General features: G+C 41.2%; 1 protein-coding gene across 8 annotated transcripts in view; it reads left to right on the top strand.

Annotated features, from left to right (window-relative positions):
• AGBL4 (AGBL carboxypeptidase 4) overlaps positions 1-17,745 on the top strand; it is a 1,484,537-nt gene that overhangs the window by 966,737 nt on the left and 500,055 nt on the right. The gene's annotated exons all lie outside the window — the stretch shown is intronic.

The following is a 17,745-nucleotide window of genomic DNA, read 5'->3' on the forward strand; positions in this document are numbered from 1 at the left end:
CTAACAAAGAGCCTAGCATAGTGCTGGTACACAGTAGGTATTCCACAAACATATACATGAATAGTAATATACACCTTATTAGTACCTATTTCTCAGAAAGACGTTTGTATGTGTCTTAAATAAATCAATTCTTCCAGATGGACCCGTCTATTTTGCTAAGAAGTGTAAGTTCACATGTCAATAGGAATTGAGGAGAAGGTTACAGGGGCTGAGAGAGGCATTCTACAGTTTATCAAGGAATGAGCTCCAATTCATTACTGCTAGAGAAGCTATCATTATAGCAGTCCTGGATGTGGGTCTCCCCCATTAGCCAGAGAAGTCTTCAAGAGAAGTGTTTGGGATTGTATTCCTCTTTGTGGCTACAAAGAGGTAGGTATGACTGATGAATGAGGTAGGTATGACTGATGAATGCTCAGTAGGTTCTCAAAAAAATGTTTGTCAAATCTATGAATTTATATGTAAAAGAGATATAAAAGGAGAAACTGCTAGGAATATTCAGGTTCCTCATTTGCCTTCCTACTGAGATATTATTTCAGAAAATGGAACATAGGAATTCTACCTTTTTTTTCTCGATAGCATCTTGGATTGGAATAATTTATTGAATTCTGGATTCTTGTTTTCTAAATTATTTAACTTCATCCTGCACTATCATTTGATTTTTCTGGCTTATTTACCATACCTAGGCATTAAAAGACAATTATTTTGCTAAGAAGATAATAGAGGTTTCTAGTATCTTTCCTACATTAAAGTGGACAGTAAGATATTAATATGCACTGCAACCATTTGAATCAGCCTTCTCTTTTTCATTCAATAATATTCATACATATTTAAAAGTTTCTTAACTTTTTCTAACTAGGTCAGCAGAATATTACTCAATCTTGATATTGTTTGTCCACGCTGCCATTTCACAGAGATGGAGGAAAAACAGATGGCTGGGAGTCTATCTGTTTCTCCAATTCATGATACTTGCACTACAGGCAGTTGAAACAAAGTTTGGACCCAGAGAGACCCTGAAATATTAGTCTTCTAACACCCTACTTTCCCAGCTAAGAAAACCAAGGCCTAAGGACAGAAAATGTGTAAAGTTCCTAGGAGCATGACCTTTTTTTTCTGATTGGGAGTCTTAGGCTCTTTGAATGTCAACAAAGAAGAACCATTTTCTCCCACATACTATGTCTCAGTCAGTGTTGGCTGCTATGACAAAGTACCATAGACTAGGTGGTTTATTAAAAACAGGAATTTTTTACTCACAGTTCAAGAGGCTGGAAGTTTGAGGTAAGGGTGCCAAAATAGTTGGCTTCTTTTAAGAGCCGTCTTCCAGGTTGCATATTGCTGACTTCTTGCTGTATCCTCACATGACAGAGAGAACTCTAGTCTTTTTGGTTCCTTTTAAAGGCACTAATCCCATTCGTGAGGGCTCCACCCTTATGATTTCATTACCTCCCAAAGACTCTACCTCCAAATATCAATACATTGGAGATTTAGGCTCCAGGATAAGAATTTGGAGAGGGAAAGGGACACAAACATTCAGGCCATAGCACACCATGAGCTAGGCTCTACTTTTATCTTATCTCACGTGATCATTTCCTCTTTATAATTAACAATCGGTTGCTATTATTATTCTCTTAAACATATGAAGAAACCAGGGCTTGGGTTCACTAACTTGGTTGAACTCACGTAGCTAGCAACTGGTAGAATCAGGATTTGTACCCAGATCTGTCTGACTTCAAAATGTTTGCTCTCTGTGCTGCCCGAATCCTTTCACTGACTACCTCTGTGTTGCTATAGGAACCTAATAGGATCATGGAAACATTCACTGGTAGGGAGGGCTTTATCCTTTTGTCTCTAGGGCAGTGCAATATTGTGTCTGAAGCTCTAGTTTGTCTCCTCTCAGACTTGCATCAGAATCTAACCTGCCTCCATTTTCTTTGTGACTATTCTCCTGCCCTTACTCCCCTGAGTTTCCTGCCATTAGTCTAGTTGAGGAGGCTGATTCAGTCTTTCCAGGTCCTTCCCCACATCTTTGCCCCATTAAACAAGGCTATGGGCCTTCCTGTATTTTAGGATTTTCTGTTACATCCTACAGGCACAGAGCTGGGAAACAAAATAGCAGATGAAGGTACAGGCAAAGGTGAGAAAACTGTCCAGGTTCTCTTGGAGTTAGATCTTGCTCTGGGCTCCTGTTTGTTTTCAGTTATCTCTAAGTGGGTAAAGGCTCATCTGACTGCCCTTACCTGAGGCTCACCCTTGCTGAGAACTAGGAAGCCCTCCTCCTCCAGGATACCCCACGCCGTGCAGTCTGAGGGCCTGAAAGTGTTCAGGAAGACTGATAGGTGTGTTTCCATCTCTGAGATCTCCCTCAATACTGGAGCCTCCCATATCATAGAGTCTTTGCCCTGCCCACATCTGTTCTGCTCAAGAGTAGTCCTTTCTTCTTATTTCCTTTTAGAAGTGGTGAGACCCATCTTGGACAGATGATCACCTGTCAAGGGTACCACAGGATGGCTTCTGCCCTGGGATGGAAAGTGTGGATGAGGTTCCGTGAAGTCGTTTACAGGCCCAAGGGCTGATAATTCTGTAATAATGTGTCTACATTTTCTTTGAAGACTCAAAAGTGCTGTGCCCAAGTGAGAGGGCATTGTTATTAATGCTATTAGTTTTGTTGATGGTGACAACAACAGCCACATTAGTAAAACTAACCATGTTGCTCTCTCAATACAGAGGTTTTAGAGTCAGACAGATCAGCATTTGAATCCGAGATACACCACTAATTCATTACCAAATTAAGAACATTATTCCATATCACTCAGCTTCTTTCTTCATCTGCACATTTGCAAAATAACCCTTACTTCTCAGGGTATTTGTCAGGAGTAATATAAACCAAAGCTAACATTGATTGAATGTGTATATGTGCCACATATGGCACTAGCTAAGCTCTTTGTGTGTATTATCCTACCTTTTAAAGCCTGCGCCCTTACTCTGTCCATTTTAAAGGTCAGGAAACTGAGGTACAAACAGACTAAATAACTTGCCTAAAATCATACAGCTAGTTAGAGGCAGAGTTGAGATTTGCAATATGAACCTAATAAATTTGTCTCAAAAGTCTGTGATTTAAAAAATATTATGTCTAAAAAGCAGCTGCCATGTTGTCTGGAACACATTAGATTCTCAACTGGTAACTGTAATTTAACAGCATGTTACATTTCTAAACAGCTACACAAATGCAAAGTGTTTGTTTTTGTTATCCTGAAGACTGTTTCTTTCTCATCACTTAGTAAGGAATGCCTAAAAAGCTATGTTGCAGGAAAAGGCAGTGAGATTTTGTATTTACCTGTCTACCTTGATCAGGGTAGACAGCCACATTTGACAATCTTGGCTCCAGTTAATTTATTTCTGGAAACCTAAATTATTCATTTACATTTTCTACACTGATTACATTGACCTGAGGAAGAAATGCCAAAACAACATCTCATTTATGTTGGCTATGGGTCAGGCTGGTTTCAGAAGAGAAACTGCTTTCCTTGAGGTGGGGCCTCCTCCTACAGATGTCCATGTGGGGAGGATGAGAGGAGCGGGGAGGTGTTATTGCCCCCAAGGTACATGCTATCCTGAAACCCCTGGAAGTCTCTTCAGGACAGAATTTTCCTTCATATGGCATATAACCAGTCTCTTATCCAAGAGCAGAGTTTTTCCACAGCATCCCAGTGAGTGGTTAGCCAGGCTCTACAGACACTCTTTCAGGCACAGAGAACTCACTACCTTCAATAATAGCCTATTCCAACTTCTGATAGCTCATACTTCCTATTCTCTTTCTGTTAAGCCAGAGAAGGAGTCACTGTGTATCTTCTTGAATATACATACCTAAGGAGCCCAGGGACACGGAGAAGCCAGAATCGTTTGTTTTTTTGTTTTCTGGTTGTGATGGGATGTCAATGTAGGAGTTTACACAAAGGAATAACAAGGTAAAATATTTTATGTTAAGTAATTTGGGTTGTCATGTGGAGGATGGATTGAAGGGCAGAGAATATTGTTAGGGAATTCTCTAACAATTATGACAGTAGCAGAAAACATGGAAAAGAGTTGAAAAATTCAAGAAATGTCTAGGAGTTAAAATTCACAGGATCTGTGATTAGTTGAATGTTGTAGGTGAGGAAAAGAGAGGAATCAAGCATTATTTCTAGGTTTTCTGGCTTGTTTAAACTGATGAAAGATAGAGCCACCAAAGGGGTAAAGAAGGGGATTATAAGGAATGTGTTAAATTCAGCTTGGATGCTCAGGACCCAGAAATGTCTGGCAAATGTATGTGTCTTTCTAAGGGCTTTTTGTCATGTCAGGAAGAACTTCCAAACAATAGTTAGTATTGGAAGTTAAGTGGGTGGTGACATAGTGCTTCTCCTCCCTTCTGTTTATTACCACTACCTCAGGCATGGAAGCATCCTTCAAGCTCTAGGAGAAGAGGTAGCAAGGGTCTGAGTTGGGGCTTGCCAGGTTTAGGTTCAGACTGACCTTGAATTCCAAGAAAGGTATTCTTGGGAACTCTGACTCCATTGGTATGTAAGGGTTTGGGGCTCACCTCCACTGGTATGTAAGGATGTGGGGGCTCACCTCACGTGTGCCTTCTAACCCAGGACAAGACTCCACCTGTAGAGGAGACTAAAACTGCTTCTGTACTCTCTTCCCTGTTAGGACTGGCTCAGAAGCTGAGCACAGCTGATCCTCCAGGTGGAATTGGTAGTGCCTGCAGAATCAAAGGCTGGGTCAGGCAGGAGCTAATAACTTGTGCCTCTTCCTACTTCCTACCTGGTCCCTTAATCCTAGGTTTTAGGCTTACTTGACCTGGCTTTGGTGTAACTGCAGCTCCTCGGCTTGTCGTGTGGGAAGAGACCAGGCCTGTGACATTGGTGAAGGGAAATGAAACAATGAACAGAGATAAACAGGGAGATCTTCCTCTAGGTTGTCTTCTCTGAATGCCATTTCCTAAGTCATTAGTTTTTCTAGGCCCTGAAACACCTTTGGTCTATGGCCAAAAGCAATATTTGAAGTTTCCCCAGGGTTAGTCCTCTATTTACTGCTCCTGCTCCCTCTCTGGAAGTTACTGTGTATCCATCGGACTCATTATTTTGTTATTTTAATTCATTCATTCAATATATATTAAGCACCTATCATGTGCCAGTCAGTATACTCAGAGGTAGTTATTGTGAGCAATCTGGACATGATTTCTGCCCTCCTGGAGTCTAAAGTTTAGTTGTAAGGTGGGAATAGAGTGGATGACTGGATGCTGAAGGAATCCATTAGGGTTTTTGGAAGTAGATAGAGATGGATGGGAACTTTGTATCTTTTGCATGTATTCAGGGGCTCGAAATTATTTACATGTTTGAACTCCAAATATCTCCATTAGATAATATTATGCCACATTAGAAATAGGAATCTGAAATTAAGAGAAATTAAGTAATTCCTTAATATCACATATGTGCTAGGTGCTGCTCTAATCCAGGTTTGTATAATACCAAACCTTGTGATGGTTCTACTATCATACCACTATTCTAAAAGTCATTCAGGAAACTCAAAGTTGTAAGCTCTGGGATCACAGGGTCTACTATGACTTCGGTTTCCAGGTTTTGCAATCTGATGTTCAAGAATGTGTTCAAAAGGATGCTCAAATTCTCCAACACTAGATGTCAACTGTAGTACCTACTAGTACATGCGTGCATTTTTCTGGAAGAGGATCTGCAACTTCTACCAGACTTCCAGGGGTAGCTGTGACCTGATATAGATCAAGGGCTACTACTTTACACCCTAATCTAGGCTTCTTCCTGTCCTTCTATGTCTACACCGGTGGTAACTGTTTGTCATCAAAGGGGCAGTGTAATATATTGGAAAGACCTTGGAACAGTCAGGCAGGAGCTCTTGACACCATTCCCAGTCATACCATTAATGTGTAGTGTGGCCTTTCTTCAACAAATCTCCTCTCCTCATTGAGCCTCACCTGCCAGGACTGTGTGAGTCCATGTGTGGTCTCAAGGACAGTATCTCTCAGCTGGACTGCAAAGCACATTACAGATTTCACACTTGGTGGGCTCCAAGTGGCAATGTGCAGAATGACAGGCCTTGAGCCTGGTAGTAACAGCTGGGAAGGCAGATCCCTGCTGTCAGGGCTCGCTGAGGACTTGTTTACCCAACTACTATAGATCATGAATAATTCTATCACATCCTGAATCTTTAGGCAGACAGCCTTTGAGGTCATGACCTCCAACTTTCCAGCCAATAGGAGCCAGAAGATTGGCCTCTTGCTCCTGAATCCCATCACTTATGTCTTTAACACAAGTGTGGCCCCAGCTAGAATGTGCTTTCTTCCTCTTACAATGTCAAAACTCCTGCACTCTCAAGTGACTGAGTCAGTACTAAATATTTAATGCATGAAGTCTGCCTTCCCAGGGCCTTTGATCTGAAACTTCTTAAAAACATCTTAAAAGCCCTTCAGAAACTGGTTAGTATTTCATTACAGTCACTTAAAATAGATTTATTTTATCAAAACATCCTGTCAGAAACCCTGAAGGTGGGATGAGTAACCCCCAGTGATTCTGACAGGACTGCCTCCCTGCATTAGGCACCCAGCATCTCTGGACAGCCCCACCCTCATGCTGAGGGGGTGCAGCTGTCACAGGCATACCCCTGATGACTCCAGAGCTGTGAGCAGAGGATGTGGCAAGGCTTGTCAAAAGCCTTGGGAAGCTGCATCAATAACACCCCCATGAAGGGAATGAACATTTATTGAGGGTCTGCCGCAAGCTGGACCCTTACCTGGGGTACTCACTTTTTGAATCTTGTGGAATCGTCATTAACAGCCCTGTGAAGTGGGTGGTGGTGTCTATATTCTACCCATTAGGAAACTGAGGCTGAGGCTTGAAGGCATATGTGACTTACTCAAGGTCACAGAGTAGAATAAGATGAAAACCGAGGTCTAGTTGAAAAGCCTATGTTTTTGTTTTTGGGGGTTTTTTCCCACTGAAATTGACCATTTTACTGAAGACTCTCAGTGGTTTCTTTCTTTAAAACGAAAAAAATAAATGAAATAGCATTTTGTAAAATTATGTAAGTGGTACATGCTAATTCAAAGGATATAGAAAGGAGTAAGGATAATGTTAAAAAATCACTTGAGGCAGGGCGCGGTGGCTCAAGCCTGTAATCCCAGCACTTTGGGAGGCCCAGGCGGGCAGATCACGAGATCAGGAGATCGAGACCATCCTGGCCAACATGGTGAAACCCCGTCTCTACTAAAAATACAAAAAAATTAGCCGGTCGCGGTGGCAGGCACCTGTAGTCCCAGCTACTTGGGAAGCTGAGGCAGGAGAATGGCGTGAACCGGGAGGCAGAGCTTGCAATGAGCGGAGATCACGCCACTGCACTCCAGCCTGGGCGACAGAGTGAGACTCCGAGGGGAGGGGGGAGGGACAGCATTAGGAGATATACCTAATGTTAAATGACGAGTTAATGGGTACAGCACACCAACATGGCACATGTATACATATATAACAAACCTGCACATTGTGTACATGTACCCTAAATAAAAAAATAAAAAATCACTTGAAATCCTATCATCTAGATAAATATCTATAATTATTTCTTGAATGAGATTGAATTTATTGATACTTTGCCCCTTTCTGATTGTTTCTTTATTAGCTTCTCATTTCACCTTTCTCAAACCCTACCATTCCCCCAGCTTTAGAAAGGGGAAAGATGAGGGGACAACAAGTATGGCATGATTCTTTCTTCTACCACCAACCTAAGGGAACAAACTCAACTCCCAAAAAAAACCCCAACACAATCAGGGGCTAAAGTGGATGCCAGAGTGAAACAGAAGGTTCTGTCCAGTTCCAGCCTCTAGGTGACCTAAGAAAAACCACTTTGTGCAAGAAATAGTCCTTCCCAGTAGATTCCCAGAACGGCTGTGATCATCAGTGAGACTATGAGGTAGAAGTTTTTTGTAGGCTGGAAAATACTATGCAGATTTCTATGGAAATACTAGAAAGAGAAAGACTGTAAGAAGTAGTGTTATCTCAATACCCCTGGGTCCATTGATAAGATAACTATGTATCTCTCTCCTTCTGATCAAGATAGTCCTTACTTATACCTGTCATCCCAACATAATTAATAATAACATTCTCTTTCACTCTCAGAAGTGTCCTTATTTGGGTAAGTTATATGGCTACTGCTCATATATGATTAGGTAGCTCCGTGAGAGAGAGAATGACAGACCAGAGCAATGAAGGAGGTTCCCTGTAGGGTGGGACTGCATGTGGGCTAGCAAAGCAGCTAGAGCTTTAGAAGGCATAAGTGAGAGGGAATTTTGTGCATGGAGACTAACAGGCAAGAAAAAAGTAATATGAAGAGGCTGACCTGGCATGCAGTGGTCAATCTGTAAGAGGCTGGCCCGCCTTCATACAGAGGGCAGGCTTAGAAATAACACTGGGAGGAATTCAGCAGTGAACGAAAATGTGAAGCTGTCTTCTAAGCTTCCAAGCATCCCTCATAGATTCTTTTCATGTTATAAAAGGGAAAACTGACACACAAGAGGATAAGGTATTCAGTGGCAGAGCTAGAATTGGAAGCCAAAGTTTTGGCTCCAAAGCCTATACACTTAACCACAATATGATACTACCTCTTGGTCTAAAGCATTTAACTTGTATTTTATTGCTCTTTCCTCTTCCTGGAGTGCCCTGTCTCACCAATTTTCTGAGAAAACTGGTAATATAGGATCCAGAAAGCCATTTCCAGTCAGGCTTTCAGAAATGGAGCAACCTTAGTTGACAAGATTCCTTCTACTTCATTTTTAAAATACTTAGTCCAGTCCTGCGATGTGCACATGGAGAGAAGGGGGAAGAATGGAATAGCACACAGTCAGTGAGACCACTTCCTCAGGGGTCTTTTATTGCATTAGAAACAAGACTTTTAACACTCCTAATATTGTGTTAGAAAACACAGTATTGTCCTTATATTATAAATGTGTGGGTCCAACAATAAGGACACTATAATATAAAAGAGGACAAGAAAGGGGTAGACAAATAGAAATGGCTTGCTAGAGAATGTAGACCTTAAGTTAAATCTCAAAGCATGAAAGAATGATCCCAATTTTAGGTATAAGGAACTTGGACGCCATGTACTTCCAAACTGTGAAACTAAGGCTCAGACTTATCTAGGGCCTCATAGCTGGAAAGTGGCAGGGTTAAGTGCCCTAGTTCCCAGCCTAGTGATCTGTGCTGCTTTCCGATGTAAGCAATTAGGGGAAGAATGAGTGGCTAGAATGGGCAAGAACTACCCAGAGAGGCGGGAATTGGGGAGCAGCAAATAGAATACAGAAGAGGTGGGGATAGGCAGAGCATAATGGTATGGACAATAAATGAGGAAACTCAGAGAAGCATCTTCTGGGGCAGATGGAGCCTATGAACTTTTTAAATTGGAAGGTTGCCTGGGTATTATGAAGCACCTTTCCTTCCAACTTTGTAAAATAAAGGGCTCCAGAAGGTGTATCTATTCTACCATTGTTTTCTTGCTCACCAAGACTCTCAGTGTCCTCCAGAGAAGCTTTTGCTTCTGCTGCAACCAGCTTCCCATTAGAATTCCTGGACATTGCTTGGTGTTGCTTAGTGTTCTATATGGAACCCACGATGTGTAAAGAAGATACCAAGTTTGTGGCAGTCACATTCCTTGAGGTTTCCTGGACACCCCCGGGATACCACAGGCAAGTCATATTGCCACAAATATGTCATCTACAAACACTCATCTGTTTGGTTATTTGCTGTCATGCTCACTGTCTTATTCTGTTTTCTGTTGCTGTAATTGAATACCTGAGACTGGGTAATTTATAAGGAATAAATTCATTTCTTACAGTTTCAGAGGCTGGGAAGCCCAGGGGCATGGCACCAGCATCTGCTCAGCTTCTGGTGAGGGCCTGCTTGCTGCATCACAACATGGAAGAAAGCATCACCAGGCAGGAGGGCTTGTGAGAGAGCCGACCTGGCTTCTATAACAGATCCACTCTCATGATAACTAATTCACTCACATGATGACTTATTAATACTCTATTAACATATAATGAGGGCTCATGCCCTCATGACCCAATTATCTCTTACAGGTCCCACCTCTTAATACTGTTACACTGGGGATTAACTTTCAACATGAGTTTCAGAGGGGACAAACATTCAAACCAGAACATTCACTTTCTACAATTCAGCCAAAGGGGTTCCTGGATCTTTTACTCAGGAGTTTGCTTTGGAACTGAGGGTAAATGTTTAAACTGAAAGAGCAAGTAGAATGGTAGAATTTCAGGTACAGGTCAGGAATAGTTCCTGCTTATGGATAACATGTCACTTCCTTAAGCGGACCAAAAACCACGACAGTTTTGAGGACTCTCCTCTGGGAATAGGCCTATTTTCTAGAGCTATGGGTTTGGATTATGCTATAAGAGTGAGTTGGAACTCCCTAGCTCTCTCTTCCTATCTTATGACAACTACATGCTCTTATGTTAATTACCTAGCACAGTGCCTAGTATATAAGAGACTCTTAATAGATGTCTATTCTCTTCCTCACATACTCCCCAACCACCTGCTCATAATTCTGTCTTTATGTTTTTTGGTCTTTATCTCTCTCTTTCTTCTCCCTCCCTGTCTCTGTGTCTCTTTCTCTGTCTTTGTCTCTATATTTTCCCTGCACCCAGCACCTTTTTAAGAGAGCAGGTAGTTAGCTCTGAAACCCAGGCTCACTGTTATCTGTGTCATCTTTATATTTGAGCAAAAAGGCAAGAAAATTGTACTCTGAACGGCCTCCACACAGAAAGGGGGTCACAGGCTTCCCTGTAATCTGCCTGCTTTTCACACCATTGTACAGTAGCCCTCCCTTATACTCGGATGCGGGGCGGGGCGGGGGGGGAGTCCTTTTTTTTTGAGATGGAGTCTCACTCTGTGGCCTAGGCTGGAGTGCAGTGGTGCAATCTCGGCTCACTGCAACCTCCACCTCTCAGATTCAAGCAATTCTCCTGCCTCAGCCTCCTGAGTAGCTGGGATTACAGGCGCACACCACCATGTCCAGCTAATTTTTGTATTTTTAGTAGAGACAGGGTTTCACCATGTTGGTCAGGCTGGTCTTGAAATCCTGACCTCATGATCCACCCACCTCGGCCTCCCAAAGTGCTGGGACTCAGGGGTTACATTCTGAGACCCCCAGTGGATGCCTGAAACCATAGATAGTACAAAATCCTATATATACTATGTTTTTTCCTATCCTACATACCTATGATAAAGTTTGATATATAAATTGGGCATAGTAAGAGATTAACAACAATATCTAACAGTAAAATAGAACAATTATAACTGAAAGAGGCCGGGCAAGGATCAGACTACACCAGTTGCGGTCAAGAGATCTTTATTGGAGGTATCGAGCGGAGAAGGAAGAGAAGAGAGGAGAAGAGAAGAGGAGAAGAGAAGAGAAGAGAAAGAAGAGAAGAGAAGAGAAGAGAAGAGAAGAGAAGAGAAGAGAAGAGGAGAGCTGCTGGTGTGCTGGGTTTTATATCCCTTGGGCCTACGTGGGGCGGGCCCAAGGGAAGGCGGGAGATGCTTCTTTCTGACTGGCCCTCCTTTGGCGGGTTCAGACAGTGCCCGGTCAAGGAGGGGAGAAGAACCCGGAACCAGCGCCATTAAGGTACCCCTGTTACCTAACAATAACAATATACTATAATAAAAGTAAAATAAGGGTTACTTGAATACAAGCACTGTGATTCCAGGACAGTTGATCTGATAACCAAGATGGCTACTCAGTGACTAATGGGCAGGTAGTGTATGGCTACGTCAGACAAAAGGATAATTCAAGTCCTATGTGGGATGAAGTGGGATGAAGAGGGATGGTGTGAGATTTCACCATGTTATTTAACAGCCCACAATTTAAAACTTATGAATTGTTTATTTCTGGAATTTTTTATTTAATATTTTTGGACTGTGGGGAACTTTAACCATGGAAAATGAAAATGGATAAGTAGGGACTACTGTATGGAAAAGTTTCTAACTTGAAATTCAGTTTCCATGGGAATTCAGAGTTTAATGTGACTTTCAATTTTGTGTTTTTGATAAATAGCCTGCATTTATCAACAGATAGGTGATATGATTTTTCAACTAAATATTCTTGGTTGGTTTTTATTAGATGCTAGTTATAGTGGAAAAATGCAGGGTTCAAGGTCTGTGACCTGGGTTCCAGTCTTGGCTCTGCCTATTCCCATTCCCATTTCCCCCAGTATTACCATAAGAGTTTATTTGGACTGCAAGGTGAGAAACAGTGCTCATCAAACATCTTGCTCTAAACTCGTTCCTGTCATATTTCCCTCTAACCTCACCAGGCATGCTATACTCCATCCCAAACTGCTCACTATATTCAAAGGTCAAGGTATATTTCATATACATATTGTGGGCCATGTACAAGTGGTCCATCTGCTTTTTCTGAGGTGAACTTCTCTAAGAATTTCTCCTCATGGTTCAGGACCCAGATCAAATGTCCCGCTTACTTCAAGGCTCCACTAATTCCTCAGGAAGATTCGGGCCTGCCTTCCTCTGTTTCTCTCAGTGCTTTGTGCCTCTTTTTAATCCAGCATTTTATGCCTAGTATTATCTTTGTTCCCCTTTCTCCCTGCTAGATTGTGAACTAATTGTGGACAAGGACTGGATCTGATTTATCACTGTGTCCCCAGTGCCCAGCCCAGAGCTTGGTATAGGTGAGATGTTTCCTATAAGTTTGTGGAATAATACCACAGGGGCTGCAACATGTTCATTGAGCACCTGCTCTGGGCCAGCTCTATGAGAGATAATTTTTATATGCCATTTCATTTTATTCAGCCCACTCAGGCTGGTGCTCTCCCTAAACATTATCCCTTTAATATGCCTATCATACCTGTAATGCCATATGTAATCCTCAATCAGGACTTTATCTCTTGATGATCTGTTTCCTGACTCTATCTTGCAGAATGCCATGTGTCCAACACTAGGAGCCTCTTACCAGTTGGATTTGTTCAGCTCATATTGAGAGTGAAAAAATCCCAGAAACTGGACAACAAGAGTTCTACCAAGAAAGCTCTCATTTTATTTGGAGGATCCCATATAAAGGTGTTAGAGTTATGTGGAGTGAGAGAGGGAGGCTCAGTGAAGGCCCAGCCCTTGAGATAATGTGGAAATGAGATGTGAATCTTTTGAGTTGAGGCCAATTAGCACCCAGTTTAAGTGACATCGAAAGGGACTCATTAGACTATTCGGAGAGTCTGGAATTTGATCAAATTTGGTAAGAAGCCAAAGTCCCAGTGGGAAGCTAGAGAGAGAGATGTCTGACCATGTCTGGCTCCAAGAGCCTTGTAGGGAACCAGCAATGGCTCCTGTTTGGGTGATATTACTAAGGGGATTCATATGCAGAAGATTTTGGACAGGAAAGAGGTGATTTCCAGAGATTATTTTAACAAAATTCAACAGAACTAGTATCTAAATATGGACCTGGCTCTCCGGAAAAGAGAGATGGCTAAAACAACAGCTGTATCTACCCTAAAAGAAAACACCCAGTCTAGTGTGGGAGGAAAGACTCATACACGAGTAACTGTGACGAAAGGTAAGAAGAGCCATACTGTGAAAGAGTCATTGATAAGGGGCTGTGGGAGTTCAGAGAGGGAGATCACGCCTACCTGAGCTAAAGTGTTGTTTGCAGACAAAGTTACTTAAAAGCTCCTAGTACCATGCTAAATTCATAGTAGATAGCCAATAAATATACATTCTCTTCTTTCTCCTCTTCTCCCCTTATTAAATCTTTCAACTTTATTTTTATTTTATTTTATTTATTTATTTGTATGTATTTATTTATTTTTTTTGAGATAGAGTTTCACTCTTGTTGCCCAGGCTGGAGTGCAATGGCATGATCTCGGCTCACTGCCTCCTCTGCCTCCTGGGTTCAAGCGATTCTCCTGCCTCAGCCTCCTAAGTAGCTAGGAATACAGGCATGCGCCACCACGCCCAGCTAGTTTTTTTGTATTTAGTAGAGACGAGGTTTCACCATGTTAGTCAGGGTGGTCGTGAACCCTTGACATCAGGTGATCCACCTGCCTTGGCCTCCCAAAGTGCTGGAATTACAGGCGTGCACCAACGCGCCTGGCCTCAACTTTATTTTTAATGTTTCAAGTCATTCATTCTTTGGGATTTTTCTTCACTTGCTTCCATGCCATAAAACAAGGTATGTTCTTCTGTGATAGAAAAATATTCAGAAAATGACCTTGCTTCAGTCTGTGATGGGCCTGAGCCAAAACTGAACCAAGGAGGTAGGCCCTAGTCCAACTAAGCCTCTGTTCCTGGTCTATACACAACTCTGCAGAGCATCTTACATGCGTCTATGCATGCAAAAGTCTATTTTTATTTCTAAAATTCTGCTTCCTGAGTGGAGTGGGAGTTAAACTTTATATTTCTTCGATGTTCAATACTGAATGGCTTATGGGAGCCCTAGCAGAATAGTTTCAAATAAGCATTTTAATGTAGAATAAAGGTCAATGTGCTGGAATTTGAAACCATTAATCCTTTTGCTCTTAAGGAAGACTGCACTTTAACAGAATAAATAACAGATTAAATTATAAGAGTTCTTGAAATTCCAATGAGAAAAAATACACGTTACATTGTTGAGAATTGAAACTGATGAGACCTTAATGTTCTCTCCCTTGCTCTCCTATTTTTGGTTGCCAAGATTTAGAAGGTAAAGAGAAATTGTTCTTTTAATTTTCTATTGTTTTGAGGGTACAGAGAATGTTTGAGTCTCTGAAGGCTAAGGGATCAATTATATTGGAAAATAAGCCCTTAGTTTTATGATAGAATAAGTGCATCATCATACCCTGGTGAACAGAAACTCCATGCTAATTATTTCAACTTTCAATGAGCAAGGCTACAGAAAGGGGCACAGAAAACCAGCCATTAAAGGGGTCCAACAAACTCTGCCCAAGTTAGTCATCCTAGGTGACCATTCAAGATCTAGATCAAATACTGCCTCCTCTGAGAAGGCTACTGTTATTTCTCAGTCAGTGTTTATGACCCTCTGCCTCTGAACTTACATAGAATGCTGCTTATACATCTATTTTTGCTGATGTTTTCCATGATTGTTACCATATCCGTCTTCTTGCTCAATTATACATAATATCTGAGTTTCTTGGTAGTAAAAAGAAATACCACTTATTACACTCTAGCTATGTCCTAGACATTATACTAAGTATCTTAAACATAGTACTTAATGCAATATTTACCACAACCCTATAGTGTAGAGACGATTATCTTACTTTACAGATGAAGAAACAGAGAGTTAAGGGAGTTAGCTAACTTGCCTCAGGTTCCAATGGCAGGGTACTGGTAAAGCCAAATTTCTAATCCTGGTCTATTCTAATTCCTATATATCATACCCTAGAGGTTTGAATTTATCCCAAGGACAAGGAGCATTACTGATGGTGTTTAAACAAGGAAGTGATATGGTCAAACTTAAATTTAAGAACTTTCTCTGTGGCCAGAGAGAACTGGTATGGGAAGACAAATGAGGAGACTCTCATAGTAATCTTGGCTAGACATGTAGGAAGCACAATGGCAGTGAGAATTGAGATGTTAAAGAGATATTCAGGACTTAGAGCTGACAGGGCTTGGTAACCACCTGAAAGAGAATTACGGTTGGAGTCAAGGAGGGCTAGTGTGTAGTTGGTGGTGTCACCCATAGTGATGAGAAGCACAGGTCACTGCAAAAGTGTTCATGGAGAGGACCCTCCTACCAAAGAAATGACAAGAATCTTCCTGCCCAGTCCCTGAGTGTTCATAACTTCCTGCACTTGCATTCGAATGTTCCCATTTTATAGGCGAGAATACCAAAAAAGAGAAGTTAAGAACTTGCCCAAGTTATTTTATGAAATCTGGCATATAATTAGAGCTAAATAACTACTTGTCAATTGAAGATTTCAAGATGATATTAGCCACTTTAAGAAGCCATTATCTAAAGGGTCATGTTATAACTTTAACACTTTAATTCCTCTTTGAACTCTTTAAAAAGCAGAAAGTACAAAAGACTGAAAACTGGAGGCCACAGAAGCTTCTTGAAATAAAGCAGACCTGCAAGTTCCTAAAAATGAAGCATAACGGTTTAAACAGAAAGTAATATCCTTAAGCAGTACACTAATTTGGTCCCACTTAGAATCTGAATTTATCAATCAACTGACTCATTCAAGACGATATAGTTGGTAGGTTGAAAGAGCTCGGCAGTCAATCCTGAGCTTTTGCCTTTGGGTTGTATATTCTCTTCACTTCACTATACCTGTCTTCTATTACTCCTAAGTTCCCTGAATTTCTCACCAGCCTGAAAAACCAATTGTGCTTCCAAGCCTCGAAATTGTTCTGTTCTTAGTGGTGTATTCAGTAAGAATTTTACACCAGGCCAGAAATAGGCAACACTAAACGAGGCAAATATAACCAAAATTTCCCATGCTCCCATCCTGTAATATGCAGTGGTTATAAACACTTCAGGTACTCTACAGTTGTCTTTAAAGAGTGGCTAGTCCAGTAGTCTTCTACAATGGGAATTGCTAAGGCTTAGATAGTTCAAATGGTCTGCACTACGATAGTTTTCCAACATGTATCAAGGCCAGCATCTCAGATTAGGACTGTTTCTTATTTAAAGCAATAGAAAAAAATGTAGACCAAGATCAACTTTTCTAATTTTACGTATTAGAAAACTGATACATATATAAATATGTATATAAATACAGTGAGTTAAGGGAGTTAGCTTATGTATACATATGTATGTATATACATATTTATATAAATATGTATATAAATATGTATATAAATACATATTTATATATGTATTAATCAAATCTAAAGCCATTTACTGAATTTACAAGGTATGCTGGAGGCTGGAGGTATAGCAATGGACAAGAAAGGTTGTATCCTCATCTTCCCAGAGCTCTCAGACTAGCAGGGAAGATAGCATTACATACTTATTAACAATGGAGTGACATGCGCAGTCATATACATAAGGGAGATCACTTGATCATAAAGGTCACCCTGAGGAAGTGATGGATCAACTTAGTATAGGGGTTAAAAGCATGGACTCAAACCAGACTGGGTTGGAATTCTTGCTTTGCCACTTACTAGCCCTGTGACCTTGGGAAACTCGTATAACTTCTCTGAGTCTTAGTGTCCCCAATAGGAATAATAGTAGTACCTACTTGAAGCACATTAAAGATGATAAAACTAGCTAATATTTAGAAAGCACTTAGTATTTTGCACATAGTAAGGAATAGTAATAAAATTGAAAAGAAGCTGAGATCCAAAGATGAATAGAAGTTACCTAGACAAACAGCAAGAAGAGAAGTGTTCCTGACAGAGAACACCATGTACAAAGACTGAGAAAAGAGCTAGTCAATTTCTAGGAACTGAAAGAAGCCAAGTATGGCTTTAATAGAATGGACTCTGTTGATGCTGGAAGGAGGCATTCCGGGTCTAGATAATGGGGTCTAAGGGGGGCTGGTAGATCATATTAGGGTTTATCCCAAAATAGTGGAGATTCAGGGAAAGGTTTAAAGCATAGACAGTCTTAATCATATTTGGTTTTTTGGAAGTACTTCAGGCTTCTTTGTGGAATATGGATTGGGTGGGGGTGGCATTCCCACCCAATTGTAGAGACCCAGTGAGAGAAAATGAGTCAGGCAAGGAC

This window comes from Symphalangus syndactylus, chromosome 12, assembly GCF_028878055.3.
Source record: "Symphalangus syndactylus isolate Jambi chromosome 12, NHGRI_mSymSyn1-v2.1_pri, whole genome shotgun sequence".
NCBI classification, from domain to species: domain Eukaryota; kingdom Metazoa; phylum Chordata; class Mammalia; order Primates; family Hylobatidae; genus Symphalangus; species Symphalangus syndactylus.